General features: G+C 35.5%; 1 protein-coding gene across 5 annotated transcripts in view; it reads left to right on the plus strand.

Moving 5' to 3' along the window:
- The first annotated feature begins 1223 nt into the window (after nt 1-1223).
- The window catches only part of KLHL15 (kelch like family member 15), a 58824-nt gene continuing 43448 nt past the window's right edge, over nt 1224-16599 (plus strand). The window contains exons 1-3 of one of the 5 annotated variants that reach the window (XM_051985096.1): nt 1224-1905; nt 2000-2233; nt 3003-3286. The gene's annotated coding sequence lies outside the window, so the exon portion shown is untranslated. The other 4 variants (XM_051985094.1, XM_051985095.1, XM_051985098.1 and 1 more) reach the window with 4 other exon arrangements.

Here is a 16599-nt window from a genome sequence, read left to right on the forward strand (position 1 = left end):
AGCAGTGAGATAATATAAAACAAAATGCCTTTCCTTCAACTCCAACTTCTAAATTCTCCTGACTTTCTCAAATTTGCATGCAGTCTTTTGACCTTGATAATTTTCATCTCATGTCTATTCCTTTGTTTTTTAAGAAGTCCAGAGGGAACTCTATGGTCATACTCAGGGTGTAAGAACTCATCAATTAGAAGACCTAATGTAGTTTGTTTTACAGAAGGTGGAGTGTTTTTTAAACAACAGCAAGGATGTTGATCTCACTAAATCACAGAGTACATAATGGGGAGTAAAGTAAAAGAGTGGAAAGATAAAGGCTTTGAATTCCAAACAAAGAATTTTATATTTGATCCTGGAGGTAAAAGAGAGCCAGGGGAATTTACTCAATTTTGTTGTTCAGTCATTTTCATTCACATCCATCTCTGTGGCCCTATTTGGGATTTTCTTGACAAAAATACTAGAGTGATTAACTATTTTATAGGTTTTTTTTTTTTAAATAGATGAGGAAATAGAGGCAAATAGGGTGTTTAATAGCTTACCTGGGATAACAGTTTAATAAGTGTCTGAAACCAGATTTGAACCCACTTCTTCCGACTCCAGACTCAGTGTTCTGGCCACTATATCTAATACAGAAGTGTTAAAACAGAAAAGTTCCAGTAACAAATGAAAGCATTTAGTAGAGATATTTCCTTATATCTAAAATGAAGATGTCAGAATAAATACTAAGCTTTTAAAATTTAGATTCTATGCTCTTCAGAACCTGAGATAGTTCTTCCTCATGCTTTTAATAAGTCTGTTGCTTATTTTCAGTATTGTATGGCTATCCCTCATGATTATTATTGTTTTATGTGATCTGTTTCTACAAAATATATGTTAATTTGGTCTACTGAAAATTAACTGTTGTTTGCAGTCTTCCTAAAGATATTATGAAGGTCTTTAAAAATTGTTATATGATTTAATTTTACTTGGATGTTTGTTTATACTCTAAGCTTATCTGAGAAGCTAAAACCCAAAAACCATAATAGCATTTATCCATTATATTTAATAATAACAATAGCAAATCTATTTAATTCAATGTACTTTTGTACTAGGAACACTGACCTTCAAATATTTTCTTCTTGTCCTTTCCTTCATTTTTTCTAGGAGAAAACTAATAGATTTATAAAAGAGCTATGTTATTTCAAGGGGAAAAAACAGGAAGAAAAATCGACATTTTTAAACAGCTTTAATTAGAATCTGGGTGTTGGTATGTAAATAAATATTGAATGTGACTCGCCTATTCAGTATTTTCTGAAATTTTCTGCCATTTTCTTCTGGCGCAGTTAGAAATGAATAGAGCCGTGTTTTACATCGCTCCAATCATTTCTCTGAATGGCGCATATGTGCCATTTTCTATAAATTATTCGCCACTGGGAGATGTACAATGCTGAACACGTAATTGTTGTGTACTAAGCTAAGTGGAAATGTGATGCAATACTTCAGTGCAAGTTGCCTTATAAAAATGATGCCATTTAATGCAGGTGTAACACTTCTAAAACAGTTTTGCGCCCATCCTCACACTACCTCCCCATTTCTCCTTTTGCCTTCCCTTCACACTCCCGTCCAGGTGCTGAAAGGCATTTTATAATAGTTCCTGTAACTTGAACTGCCGTTTGTCTCTTCGTTGGGGTGGGCTACCCAGAGTAAAATGGTCTCTTTAGCCTCTGGCGAATGGACCTTTGCTCATTTGCGCAGGAGCCAAGGGTCCTCGCACTCACGCAGAGCGTGGTAGCATCCCAAAGAAAACAAACGCTACATAGTTTTAAAGCCTACGTAGAGCCCCTTAAGGACGCTATCAGACGGGGCTCAGCAAGCGGAGAACCAAGAGTGACCAGGCTAAAATCCGTCATCCTGGGTTTCACTGGGATCTAGGTTCGGAGTGGGGGGGGGTGGAGGGTGGGGGGTGGGGGACGGGCCAACCTTATTTATTTGTTAGAGGGTCATTAATTAAAACTGTCTTTTTCAGAGGCCCAGAAACACAGGAGTGGAGAAGATATGGGGAAATCGCAGGCGGAGATTTGATGACGGTATACGTTGGCCGGCGCCACGCCAGTTTCTTCTGCTCAGTGTCCGGTTACTTCCGAGCCTGGTCAGGTTAGTGCTTCTGGCCCACAGGTGGTGGTGGCGGCGGAAGTGACGTACGCGCAGTGCCCGGCGTTAGAAAGAAAGATGGCGGCGCTGGCGCTGGACCAGGGGGAAGGTAAACACCGGTTAAAGCTGTTGTTATTGCTTTGGGGAAAATAATATAGCTTCCTTCCAACCTCTTTCACAGCCTCACGGGCTTTTGGGAATAGAGGAGAGAAGGAGGACAGGGGATACCCCCCTTCCTCCCTCCTGCTGTTCCCCACCCCCCTTCTCGTCCTCCCCCCACCCGTCGCGGGTTAATCCTGGGAGTCTGTCTCCGCCGTGAAGACAGACAGACTCCGCCGACGAGTTGGCGGACTGAAGAATTGAGTGGGTGGGCGGCCTGAGCAGCTGCAGTTCAGGAAGGCCCCGGCAATCCCCGGGCAGGGCCCCACGGTGACGACCGGCTTCGGTTCCGGCCCACAGTCACGGGGGGGAGGGGAAAAGGGGGTGGGGGAGGGGAGAGGGGGGAGGGGGGAGGGGAGAAGGGAGAGGAGGAGGAGAGAGGGGGAGTAAGCGGCAGAGCGGGGAGGAGCTCGTCTTCCCGGCGTGGCTAAGCCCCTGACCCCGGAGGGAGGCGCGGGACTGGAGCCGTGCTGCCGGGGCCGGGCCGGGCGCCTCCTCTTCCCGCGCCCTCTTTTGCCCCCTTTCCGCCTAGCCCCGGTTTCTCCTCCCGCCCTCCGCCCGCAGCTGCCTGTTCACCTCCCCACCCCCTCAAATTGAGTTACTCCTGCAGGTATTGCCGTTATTATCGTTATTCGACCCTCGGAAACGATGCTGGTGTCCCCGGGGCGAGGACGTGGGGGGGATATCCCAGGAGACTGAATGGTTTGTTTATTCCCCAGGGCAGGGACGACGGGGGCCACAGCCACCTCAGCAACCAGTGCACAGGCTCCCCCCACGCTGGCCTCCTCGAAGTGCTCCGGCCCCGTCCTGGAGGGAGGATCCCCTCTAAAGGTGAGAGGAAGAAGAGGAGGAGGAGGAGGAGGAGGGTTCAGTCTTCATGGCCTATACAGCCTTGGGTCTTCCCTCTTCAACCAAATACGGGGACGCCGATTAATACCAATGGCGGAGGTGCTTTTCCTGATGCAGACGCCAGTCCACTCGTAACTGGACCGAGACCACCAAGGTGTGTATCCTGCCTTACTTACTCAGTCTTTGAAAGATGAGTTTATAGAACTCAATAGCTCAGGAAACCTCAGTGGCACTGCCCTTTTGAAATATTTCTATAAGAACCTTATTATTCTGATTCTTATTATAACCAGATTTTTTAAATGTATTGGATTCATAGTTCTGTTATATTGAGATCCTAAGTTTATCATTAGCTCTGTTCATTAAAATTGTTAAATTCTTTTGCATTTATTTGTTGTGATGACAGCAGGTTATTTTTAAATTTAAAAAAAGCTCCTACTTGGCATATGAAGAGTCCCTTTTCTTTGGAGTCTTGTAAAATTGCCATATACATTGAAATGAGTAGGAAGCTTTTAAAATGTATTTAAATTCTAAAGAATATAAGGGGTTTTTTTCCTCTTTATTTTGATATTTTTACATATAGAAGAGCAAAGTATATGTAATAACTTTTTGCTTGACTTTTACCTTATGCTCATTGTCTGTCATGTTTCCAAGCATTTTATATTCCATTTTTCTTGCACGTGTTTGTTTTTTTTTTTAAATTCAACATTTCATCTCTCACCTCTGAGCTGTCCCCATGTTTGTGAATTACATTGTTTTCCTAACCTTCATTTTCCTAGAGTTATCAGCTTCAAGACTCAGCTCAAATGCCATCTCCTATGAGATGTTTTTAGTGATTTATCCTTTCATCTTTCTCAGTTAGTGCCCTTGTAGCTTTAGCACAGTGCTTTTCCTGTAATAGTCCTCATTGGATTTTGCCAATCAAACTGAAGGAGCCATTTAGCTATGGTACTTTTAAAAAATTTCATTTAATTTAAGAGGGGAAAAAAATTCAATTTTTCCTCCCTACCTATTTGTCCTCCCCATTGAGGAAAAATAAAGACCACCAAAATAAAATGAAACCTTTTATAACAAGTATACATAGTTAAGTTAAAAAAAAAAAAAAAACCCACTACCAAAACAACCTTGCATTGGTTCTGTCTAAAAGTTGAGTCCCATTTAGCACTTAGTTTATCATCTAAATAGCATGCTTCCTCATTTGTCCTCTGAAATTTTGGTTGTGCCCCTATTTTATTGATCAGAATTCTTGTCTTTCCAAATGGTTTGTCTTTATTGTATTGTTATTGTATAATTTTTTTCCTAGTTTTGCTCACTACACTTTGCATCCATTCATATAAATCTTCCCAGATTTCTTTGAGACTGTTTTTTTTCATCATTTCTTATGGCATGATAATATTCATTACATCTATATTCCACAATTTGTTCGGTTACTTTCAACGCTAACTAACCAATCAGCACCGCCTTGATTTGTAGTTCTTTGCCACTACAAAAAAAAAAAAAAGCTACTGTAATAGACATTTTTTGCTCATTTCTTTCATTGATTTCTTTGGGGTAGAGGTTTGATAATGGTATTATCAAAGAGTAAGTACAACTTAGTAATTTTTTGTGCATTTTTCCTTATTGCTTTTCTTAATGGCTACATCAATTCCAGGATCCACCCATTAATTTGTCTATTTTCCCTGCAACTCTCATTTTGCTTTTTCATCACCTTTGCCGATTTGATGGTATATAATAGAAATTCAGAGTTGCTCTGATTTACATGTATCTAGTTATCAGCAATTTGGATTTCTTTCTTTGAAGTACCTGTTTGTATGCTTTGACCATACTCAGAAATGGCTTTTTATACTTACAAATTTAAATCAGTTCCTTATGTATCTGATAACCAGAATGAGGCCTCTTTCAAAAAAAAACTTACTGCAAAAAAAAAAGTTCTCCTAGTTAACTTTTTCTTCTAATCTTTGCATTGGTATGATCAAATTTGTCTAAATTGGAATTCATAATGAAAATTACTGTAACATTAAGCTATTTTGATGATGTGAACTATAATCTTTATAATACTTTACCTTTAAAATGCTTAAACATTTTTAGCTTTTTTAGTAAAATAATGTCCATAAAATCTCTCATTATATCTGGATTAAGCAGACTGTTGAGTCATTTTTCAGTTGTCTGACTTGTGACCCCATTTGGGATTTTCTTGACAAAGATACAGTGTGATTTGCCTTTTTTTTCTTCAGCTCATTTTTACAGATGAGGAAACAGACAAGCAGGGTTAAATGACTTGTTCAGGGACAACTAACTAATAAAGTGTCTGAGGCCAAATGTGAACTTAGGTCTCTTCCTGACTCTAGGCTCAGTATCCTATCCATGACACCTTGAAATACAGCTAGCTGCCCTTAAGTAGACTAATGGTCTGAATAAAGGGCATAATTACACAATCTGAGGATGTTTTGAGTTATCATCTATACATTATTATAATTATAGAGATACAAACTAATAGTAGCTCACATTTTTTAATAAGGCCTTACAATTTACAGAACATGCCCCTCTTTTATAAATAAAGAAGATATGTTAAAATATGTAGGGTGAGCACATTTTTTTTTAAGATAAAAGGCAAATTTTTATTTAAATATTTTGCTAAATTCATAACTTTACTATTGTCTTAATCTTTAGGTCTCATTGTGGTGTGTTTTTAAAAGGCAGTAAAAATATTCTAAAATTTTTATAAGTTTGTAGTATTGGAATAATGAAATAGGGCCTATTACTTGAATGTAGTAGCCTTAAAGATATGTTTGTTTAAAACCATTCCCTCAAAATTAAAATTCCCACAAAAATGTTTAGAGATAATTTTAGTGTTAGAAGCCTTCTATGCCTTTCTTTTTGTTCTCTTAAGCCAAAATCTGGGAACTATTATCAGAATATTCTGATGGATTATCGTAGGATTTCATAAGGAAAAATGAAAGATAGTGTTTCTAACAGAAAGAACTTTAGATTTGGTCAGGTGACTTAGATTCATGTTAAATAGAAATTATGTTACTGCTTTTTTTTTTTTTTTTTTTTTGAGCCTCAGTTTGCTTATCTTTTGATAATCAAATTAAATATAAACATTTTGTTTTCATAAAAGACAATCTAAATGTGAGTGATAGTCACTTAACAGAAATGGTCTTTTGACCCTTCTTAAAATGTTATTTGCTACATAATACTTGTTCTTTGTTATAATGCTTGAAAATCTTGCATTTCCTAAATGAAGACAAACGTCAAATGGAAAACAGGGTGCTATGAACACCAGAATTAAGAATAATTAAAGTACTGTGACATTTTAGTCATTAATGGAGTGTGTGTGTGCGTTGCACATGTGTGCGCGCGTTACACGTGTGTGTGCGTGAGAGAGAGAGAATGAATAAATATGGGAGGGGAGTACTTGGTGTTATTTCAAAATCTTAAGAGAATTGATAATTATGGTTCAGGAATGAAATTGTTGATTTGCTTTTTTGTTTTCATTAGGAGAATTAGCTTTAGGTTAAAGAAAGAAGAAAAGTTGAAAGCAGTGTTTTCAGAATTGAAAACTTATTAGTTCTTTAATTTTATCTAGCTTATCCACTACCATTAAAATAAAGAGGACAATAAGAAATCCATATCTCTCACTTGATTCCTAACTTTAGCTGATTAGCTCAAACCATGGCCTATTAAGTCTGTTTATATGTAATAGATTTTATTTTCTTAAAAAACAAAATTTTAACATGAGTTTGAAAATTTTGGGAGGTACCAAATTCTTTTCCCTCCCCCTAGCCCTTCCTTCATCCATTGAGAAGGCAAACAATATGATTAATAGATTTTCAAATTAGACCTATGTTGGATTTTAGTTCAGATATTTTAATACTATGTTCTGTGAATTATTATACATTTTTTGAAAAATAATATCTTAGCTATGTAATGTTAGCATTTTTATTAGTTTGTAATTTATAAGATTTTGGTGTCTGTTTCCTAGTAGTTCTTGATAATATTCTCACTGGGTCTGTTCTCTGTAGATTATAAAGAATAGTTGTTTTTTTTTTTTTTTTTTTTTTTAATGGCATAGCTTTTGGTGCTCTTCTAAAGCTAACAGTTAAATCCCATGTTAAATAAGAAGCTTTTGGCACAAAACAGCATTTTGAAAACATTTGCCAAAAAAAAAAATTATTTATAACCTTCAAAATTATTCACATATCTAAAAAGTATTTTAATAAATATTATTCAGGAAACCATAAACTATTGCAATTTACTTTTTAATTTAGAAAGTTGAAAAATGCATATATGCACACATTTATATATACAAACACACACATATATATACACACACACGTACTTTAAAAAAAAGTCATCCTAATTTTATCTCCATGACTTTGCATCAGTTTTTCCTTCTGTGTAGTTTTATTCTTTCTTCTTTCTTCTTCTTCTTCTTTTTTTTTTTTTTTAAGATTTTTGTGGGGGTGGTTATTTTTGTAGCTGTAATCTACAGCTAGGGAAAAAAATCCCAAAACATTAATCCTTCTCAATTGTTATAATTATTTTCCAAGTTCAGTTTGGCTTCTCAATTTGTTTTAATGGGAAAAAAGTTATTTGAATGCTTTGCATCACAAAATTAAACTATAGATTGTAGTATGTTGTAGTGAAAGAATTTTGAATTTGAAGTCAGAAGACTTGGGTTTGAATCAAGTTTCTGGCTTTATCTGTGATGGGAAACAATCTCTCTAAACTTTTTTCCTTATCTGTACAATAGGAATAGGAATGCTTATATTACTTACCTCATAATATTTCTATGAAAAACATTCTTTATAAACTATAACATAGATATAATTATCAGGAATAATCATTAATGTGGGCATTGTCTCCAACTATGCAAATTCTAACTAATCCATATCTGCTTATCCTGTAGGAAGCAGTATATTACAGTGGAAAGAATACAGGCTCTGGAGTGGAAAAGGAGGGATCAATTCTTGCCTCAGAAGTTTTAAGGCCCCCCCCAAAAATAATTTAAGATCTAACAGACCTTAAGCAGATCACATTCTTGCTGGGGCTCAGCTTTCTCATCTGTAGAAAGGGAGGGAAATTGAACTAGGTGACTTCTGAAGATCATAGTTAATTTTATTATCTGGGAAAATGAGAATTTTGTAACAATGTCTGAGAATCCAGCACTTGTACTTGAATTGTCTAGGGTTTTATATGCATTTAAAAGTGAATATAGAAAGGATATAACTATTTCTATAACCCCTGTTTTAAAATTTTTTATATTGTCATAATTATCAAGCTGGGGGCCTGGGAATCAGAATATTCGCTTCATAACATAAATCATAACATTTGAATCTTTTGCCTCTAATTGTCTTCATCCTTTTTTCCCTCATCAGACTTCTTACCTTATTGGTCCCTTGTGAGTTCTTGCTGTTAGGAATTTCTGAGATATAAATAGCAATAATACTTTCCAAGGGTAAAGAACAGGTTTTATTGTTTTGTCATTTACCCATTGCTAAGAATGTTTATTTTCCTTACTTTTTATTAGATAATTATTCATGTTTAATGAAAGTAGAAGACTTTTTTAGTCAATAGCATGCTTATTAAAGCAGGATATAATAGTTTCCTCTCAGCTTAAGGTTAAAGGAATTCACCCTACATTTTGTAATTTAGGTCTCTACCTTTCTCTCTCACTTTTTTACTCTTGAGGAACCATACAATTGGGAATTCCACAGAGAAAGTGTGGTATTTTTCCACAGAAAATTATATGTGTAGATTATATCCATAGTTTCTAATAGTTAAAATTTTCAAAAGTGAACAAGATTCAGTTACTGAAGCCACTTTCTGATTATATTCTTGAGAGTCTGTTTAAGGTTTTTCCTTTTTTATATCTAATTTTTTTTTCAAAATAATTTGTTTGTAATTCCATTACAACTATGTAGAAATTTCATTTGTTAGAAGTTTAGCAATAACAATTCGATATTCTCCTTTAATATATTCTTTTGAGCTTTCCTAATTTTTTCTATCCTTAAGGATTTTGTACATAACTTTTCTATCCCTCCCTGTGTGATTATACAGTATGTATTCCTTTTACTATTTCTTTATCTTAAATTTTTCTAATTTATGGAATCATAGGATTTCAGAATGGGAAAGGACTGTAGAAATTGCCTAATATAAGTATGTTATATTATAGATAAGGAAGTTGTGGTCTATAAAGTTACATGAGTTTCCCAAGATTGTACTAACTTTGCTAGTTAGTAGCAAAATCAGGACGAGGGCTTCTGATTCCCTTATCTTTTTTTTTTTCCTTCTTTATCATAGCTTTTGTTGAGCACAGGGCTTGGTTTAATTGTTTTTCATTGGTTCATTGTTACAACGTGAAATCTTCATTTTTTAAAAATAACTTTCAAAGTAATATTCTCTCTCTCTCTCTCTCTCTTTTTTAATAATTTTTATTGACAGAACCCATGCCAGGGTAATTTTTTACAACATCCCTTGCACTCTCTTCTGTTCCGATTTTGCCCTTCCCTCCCTCCACCCCCTCCCCCAGATGGCAAGCAGTCTTATACATGTTAAATAGATTACAGAATATCCTAGATGCAACATATTTGTGCAGTAATATTCTCTAATTTAAATAATCTAGTTTTGTTTTAAGACAGTAAACATTTTCTTCTAGAACCAGTGTTAGTGGTGAGTGTCTCAAGTTAATCCAGTTAAGCTCAATTTAACCCATAATGCGGCTTAAATATATTTGTTTGTAGTTTAAAATGTTAAAAGTTAACTTCTTCAATGGTATACTGGGAAGAACATTGGCCCTGAAGTCAGAGGGCCTGAATTTAATTCTGTCATCTGACAGTTTCCTAATCTGTAAAATGAAGGAATTGGACTATATATCCTCTGAGGTCCTTTTCAACTCTAAATTTACCAGTTGACAAGCATCCATTAAGTGCTTACTATGTAGCAGACACTGTATTAAGCACTAGGGATAAAATTTTTGGTAAGTTTTTTTGGGGGGAGGGCACTGTTTTCTGTTTCTTATAATCACCATATCCTTATCCTTTCTTTTCCTTCTAAAGAGTCATCCCATATGACAAATAATAATATGGGGGTTCCTAGCTGTGTGACCCTGGGCAAGTCACTTAATCTCATTTGCTTCAGGAAGAAAAATGCATAAATAATATGGGGGTTTTTAAGAAGAGAAGAAAAGTCAGCACAACTGATTGAACATTGTGTGAGGCTTTTTCAGTGTGTCAATGTGTAGAACTTCTGGACCATAGGGAGTGGTTGGAGGTATCTTCCTCATTTCTCTTCATTTTGAGTCCTGCCACATATTTATAATTTTGTTACATTTACCTTTTTTTTTGGGGGGGGGAGCTATGTTATTGTTCTTTCCACTTATTCATTGTGGTTATTGTGAATGTTTTCTTGACTTTTTTACTTCGGTGCATATAGATCTTTCTGTGTTTATCATATATAGCATTTCTTACAGCAAGCAATATTCTATTACATTCATGTATCACTATTTAGCCATTCTCCAGGTGATGGGCATCTGCTTTATTTCTAAGTCTTATGGAATCACAAAAATCTTGTCACAAAAAGTGTTGCTATAATTATTTTAGAAGCTTTGAGACTTTTCTTATCAGCGGATTCCTTGAGGTATAAGCCCAATAATGGGATCTCTGGTTCAGAGGGTATAGACATTTTAGTCACTTTATTTGCATAATTGCAAATTGTTTTCCAAAAATGTTCATACCATTTCAAAGTTCTAACAAAAATATATTAATGTACCTATCTTTTTTACAATCCTTTCAACATTGAGTGTCACCATTTTTTTTTGGTCATTTTTTTTTTCTAGTTTGCAGGGTATAGTAAAACATCAGGGTTGTTTTGATTTCCATTTCTGTTATTGGTTACTTGGAGCCCTTCAATTCATTTAATTTCAAATCTAGAATAATTTTTTTTTAAATCATGGAGTAAAATAATATAGTCCAATAAAAAAAAGATGATTGTACATGAGATCTACTAAGTGATAATTTGCCATTCCTTTCAAAATTTACTTTTCCTTTCAATTATACAACAAAATTATCAAAAAAATTTTTTTTCTTCCCTTTCTCCCTTAGCGTAGTGAAGACTACAATTAGATACAAATCTATATATGTAAACTTATTATATTCATATTTCTACTTATCATTTTTTTCTCTGGATGCAGGTAGCATCTTCATATGTCCTTTATAATTCATTTGGGTATTTATAATTGACAAAATAACTTTTGTTCAAAGTCATTTTAAAAACAGTACTACTGTTACTATGTACAATCTTCTTTTGGTTCTTCTCACTTTGCTCTTCATTATTTCATGCAAGGCTTTCTATGTTTTTCTAAAATCATTTGAGTTCATCATTTCTTACAGCACAATGGTATTCTACCGTCTTTCCCCGATAATAAGACACTGTCTTATTAAAATTTTTTTGGACAGAAAAACCACCAGAGGGCTTATTTTCAGGGGAGGGCTTATTTTAATGAACATTGACAGCAATTTTAATAAACAGGTAAATGTGAACAAAAAAGTACCTTTATTCAATAATGATCATATCTTCTTCAACAACATCGTCATAAGTGTCCATACCCTGAATTCTGTCCTGGATGTCTTGCGCCTCTTATTTCCTTCAGAAGAAGTGGACCCAATCTGTCATGTCCAGCAATATAACTCTTTTTTAAAATTTTTATTTAATAATTACTTTATATTGACACTCGTTTCTGTTCCGATTTTTTTTTTCCCTCCCTCCCTCCACCCCCTCCCCTAGATGGCAAGCAGTCCTTTATATGTTGGATATGTTGCAGTATATCCTAAATACAATATATGTTCAGCAATATAACTCTTTAAATGAACATGTCTTGTCCAGGTAACCTGCTCGTAGTGCCTTGGCGACACAGCTGTCAGTAATTTTATCCCATAACTTCTTCACCCAAGTCACGATTTCTTGCAGACAGGGCTTCACAAAGTTTCCACGCTGATTTCTTTCCATTCTATTTTCAATGTAGTCATTGACTTCCATGCGCAAATGGTCCTTGAATGGCTTGTTTATTGCAATATCAAGGGTGTGGAGATAGGCAGTCATTCCTGCAGGAATCATTACTTGATCTATTCTTCTCTCTGCAAGGAAGTTCTTCATTTCTTTAGCACAGTGAGTGCTGGCTGAATCTCAGATTATCAGACCTCATTGGTTACCTCGCATAACAAGTGGCAGCATTAAATCAACCCACTTTCTTATAAGGGCTTGTGTACACCAGGCTTTTTTGGTTTCAAGAACGTAAATGCCTGATACACGGTCAATCTTATCTTTCTTACCCTTACTGATGATTAGAGGTGTGGCTTTCTTTTCCATCCCAACGAATTGCCAAAACACAGGTGACCTGTGCACTTTCATAGCCAGTGGTGGGAATGTAGATTGATATTGCACCCCTGTGATGAATTGTTGTTTGAGATCCTTGTCCCATAAACACTGCAGTTTCATCCATAGCAATCATATTGCAGTTTGGTACTTGGAAATGTCGATCCTATCAATAAAGGACTTGAATGCAAGTGCACGTTTAATAACTTCAGCATCTTTCAGCTTAAACAGTGTTGTTGATCTTCTTAGGGACAGTTCGTACCGTTGAAGGAAACCATCCAACCAGTGTTGTGATGCTTTGAATCCTTCTGAGACCATTTCAAACTCTGGTGCCATTGAAAGGGCAAATGCTTGAATATCAGCCCTGCACACAACCAAGGCCTTTGCTCTCCTGTCCGCAATCCATTCACCAATGAGGATCTCCAAGTCAGGATATAAGGGTTGCCGACCTGATCCAGACCTGTGCTTTTTCCCTTTTCCCTCATCCACCTGTTGATTGAGGTTATTATAATCTGCTCTCCATTTTCTGACCATTCGAAGATCCAAAAATTTTTCTTTACAGAAAACTGCAAGATTCTTGCCATGTGACTCCTCTACAATTGCTTTCTTGTACTCAACAGTATAGCTCTTCCTTTTTGTACTCATGTCTGGGGGTCAAAACAGACAGAATAATAAAATTATGACCATCAGTCCTTCTTTTCACTCCATCATGCCCCTCAATAATGTTTTAATCCCATCATGCTCCCTGAATGCTCCTTCTATCCTCCATGATGCCCCCTGAGTTGTTCTTTTATCCTCCATCATGCCCCTTTTATCCTCCATCATTCCCTCTCGCTCCCGCTTAGAGGGTACCGTAAAGTAGCGTGTAGCGCAGGGGATCACCTTCACTACAGTAGCAATCTCAATAGGGCTTATTTTGGGGGGAGGGCTTATTCTAGAGGAATCTTACACAGTAAGGAGAGGGCTTATTTTCGGGATAGGTCTTATTGTCGGGGAAACACGGTATCACAATCAAATACTACAACATGTTCAGCCATTTCCTACTTGATGGATATCTGCACTTTTCAGGTCTTAGCTACTACAAAGAGAGCTATCATAAACATTTTAGAGCATATAGGTTCTTTTCCTTTGTTCCCTAATTACTTTTGGGAAAAAATTTTAATATTCCTGGATTAAAGAATATAGGTAGTTAAATAATTCCATATTGCTTTCCAAAATGGTTTGATCGATTTACAATTCTATGAACAAGGAAGTGTCCCATTTTTTTCATCTCCTCTCCAACATTTGTCACTTTCCCCTTCTATCGCTTTAGCCAATCTGGTAAAGTATAGAATATCTCAAGGGTGTTTTAATCTGTATCTCTCCAATCATTAATGATTTAGAACATTTGTTTTTAATATGACTATAAATTGTTTTGATTTCTTCATTGGAAAATTGCCTGTTCATATTCTTTTGACCATTTATCTATTGGGGACTAACTCTTAATTCTTACAGATTTGACAAAAATTCTTTACACATTTTAAATAGTGAGACTTTTATCTGAAAAACTGTTTATAAACTTTCCTCTCCTCCCCAGTTTTCTGTTTTCCTTTCCACAAACTCTTTAAAAACACTTAATCGAGGGATAACTAAATGGCACCATAGATGGAGCGAGCACCTGCCTCGAAGTCAGGAGAATCTGAGTTCATATTGGGCCTCAGATACTTGACACTTACTAGCTATATGACCCTGGGCTAAGTTTTTAAACTCCAGTTGCCTCACCACATACACAAAAAAACACTTAGCACGAGGAAGTATGCTATAAATGGATATGCTATGTAAAAATAAAATAAGGCTCAAATTTTGTTCACAAAGTAATGCAAAGCAGACTATGTTAGATGGAAAGGAAAGAAAGTATTCTGAGAAATTAAGAGGGTTAGGTGGGATTTTCACTAGAGAACAGGGAGAGCTTCACGAAAGTGTCTTAGACCTTGAAGTAGGGAATTTAGAAATGGAGAAATATGCTATTCTAGGTAAAAATCTGAAGTGACTCCACTCTAGGCATGGGTGGGGCAGCAAAGATGGGAGAATTTAAGATGAGAATGATGGGAGAGTGAGGACAGCAAGGAACCCAGATTATGTTTAACAGCATAGGAAAGTGAGTACTATAATAAAATAGAATATTGGAGCCAAATTATAGAGTTCTTTGAATGCCAGGAACAGACTCATGTTTTATTTGGTAGACAGTGAGGAAGTACTTAACATGAGGTGATAGAGTATTACATTGTAAAATCTAAATGTGATAGTATTGTGACAAGATTGATTAGATGAGGCAGAGTCAGTAAGGAAGAACATTTAGGTTATTACCTTATAGAATCACTGAATTTGAAAGTTTGAAGGAATCTACATCTAGTCCACAAGATAGGAGAAGAAATCCCCATTATAAAATATTTAACAAGTGAAGCAGTTGTCCAGCCTCTCCTTACAGACCCTACCACATCTCTAGGCAAGCCATTAGATGATATTGTAACTTTTCTTGTTAAGAAATTTTTCCTGATAACAATTGCCTCATTGCGATTTTTAAAGTTAAGATGGGAAGAAAATTTTATTATGAAATAGCTCTGGTAAGTGATACATAAGTAAGCTACATAGGGATGTGTGTGTGTGTTTACACAGACAAATACACATATTTGTGAGGCAAAAAACCCATTCCCCAGTAGATAAGCAGTCAAAAAATATAAGCAATTTTTAATTGAACAAACAATTCTTAAAAGATAAATTGTAGACTTTTAATATTCAAGTTATTAATAAAAGAAAATGTGTAAGGTGACAAGATGGGAATAGTGTTGGAGAGGTTGTGGAAAAATAACTATAATTATATAACATTGATAAAGCTGTCAGTGGCTCTAAAATTCTGTCTAAGCAATTTAGAATTCTGCTAAGAGAATCATTAAAATATCCATACCTTTTCATATAGAGATTTTACTGTTAGAATATGCCCCAGTGATATTCCTGAGGGGAAGAAATTCCAAAATATCTATAGCAAAGATCTAGAAACAAAGTAGATGTTCCTTGACAAGCAGATGTGATAGATTGTAGGACTTAGGCTTAATAAGACATATCAGAATCCTACATTAAATCTGGGTACCTTTTTGTGCTTTACTTTCCTCATTTGTAAAATGAAGGCTTTGTACTTAATGGCTGTAAGAAATCCTTTCTATTTTCATATCTTCAATCCTTTGATTGGAAAATGACTAATAAATTATTAAATATGAATGTAATACAATATACATTTTTATTATCTCCATCATATATAAGAGGGCTGAGATTGCTTCATTTTTTATTTTTTATCTTAGCACTTAGCATAGTATGTGGAACATAGCAAAAGCTTAATAAAGTATTATGGAATGATATGAAGAACAATGATCATGAAGAATACAGAGAAGCATAAGAATTGCTTACATGAACTGTTGGAAAGTGAAGTGAGCAGACTCAGGAAAATTACATATTCAATGACTACAAAATCAGTAGAAAGACAACAAAATATTTAAACTGAGTGTATTTAAACTGTTAAATGAATAGAAGAAAAAAAAATGAATTTTTAAAATAAGTGCTTAGCACTAATAAAAATAGAAAAAGAAGATAGCCTCTGATTTCAAGAACATTACCTATAAGTTAATTCAGCTGCAGGGTGAGTGGAAACATCTACAAGTTCTTCAGAGGGCAGATGGCAAGATCCAACAGTCCTCAGCATGCTTTTGGGGTGTTATAATAATATTCAGTATTCTGATACTTTCATGTAACAAAAGTTGTTTAGCTATTCCCCAATCAATGGACATTTATATCTTTGCTACTAGCAAACTTTTACATGTAAATAAGGGATTGCAATTGGTATCTTTAGTGAAATGAATGGTGAAACCATGTTCCACAAATGAAATTGATAATGACAAGGCTTAATCCCCAAAAAAGATATATGAGAATGCACTCCTTTAGAGAAAGGACACTACAGTTGTGGATCACTTTATGGAATTATGGACTTGCTTGATGGATTACTTTTACCCGTTTACTTTTTATTCCTCTTTTTTTTTTTTTTTTTTTAAATAATGCGAGGAGTTG

This window comes from Antechinus flavipes, chromosome 3 (genome assembly GCF_016432865.1).
Source record: "Antechinus flavipes isolate AdamAnt ecotype Samford, QLD, Australia chromosome 3, AdamAnt_v2, whole genome shotgun sequence".
NCBI lineage: Eukaryota > Metazoa > Chordata > Mammalia > Dasyuromorphia > Dasyuridae > Antechinus > Antechinus flavipes.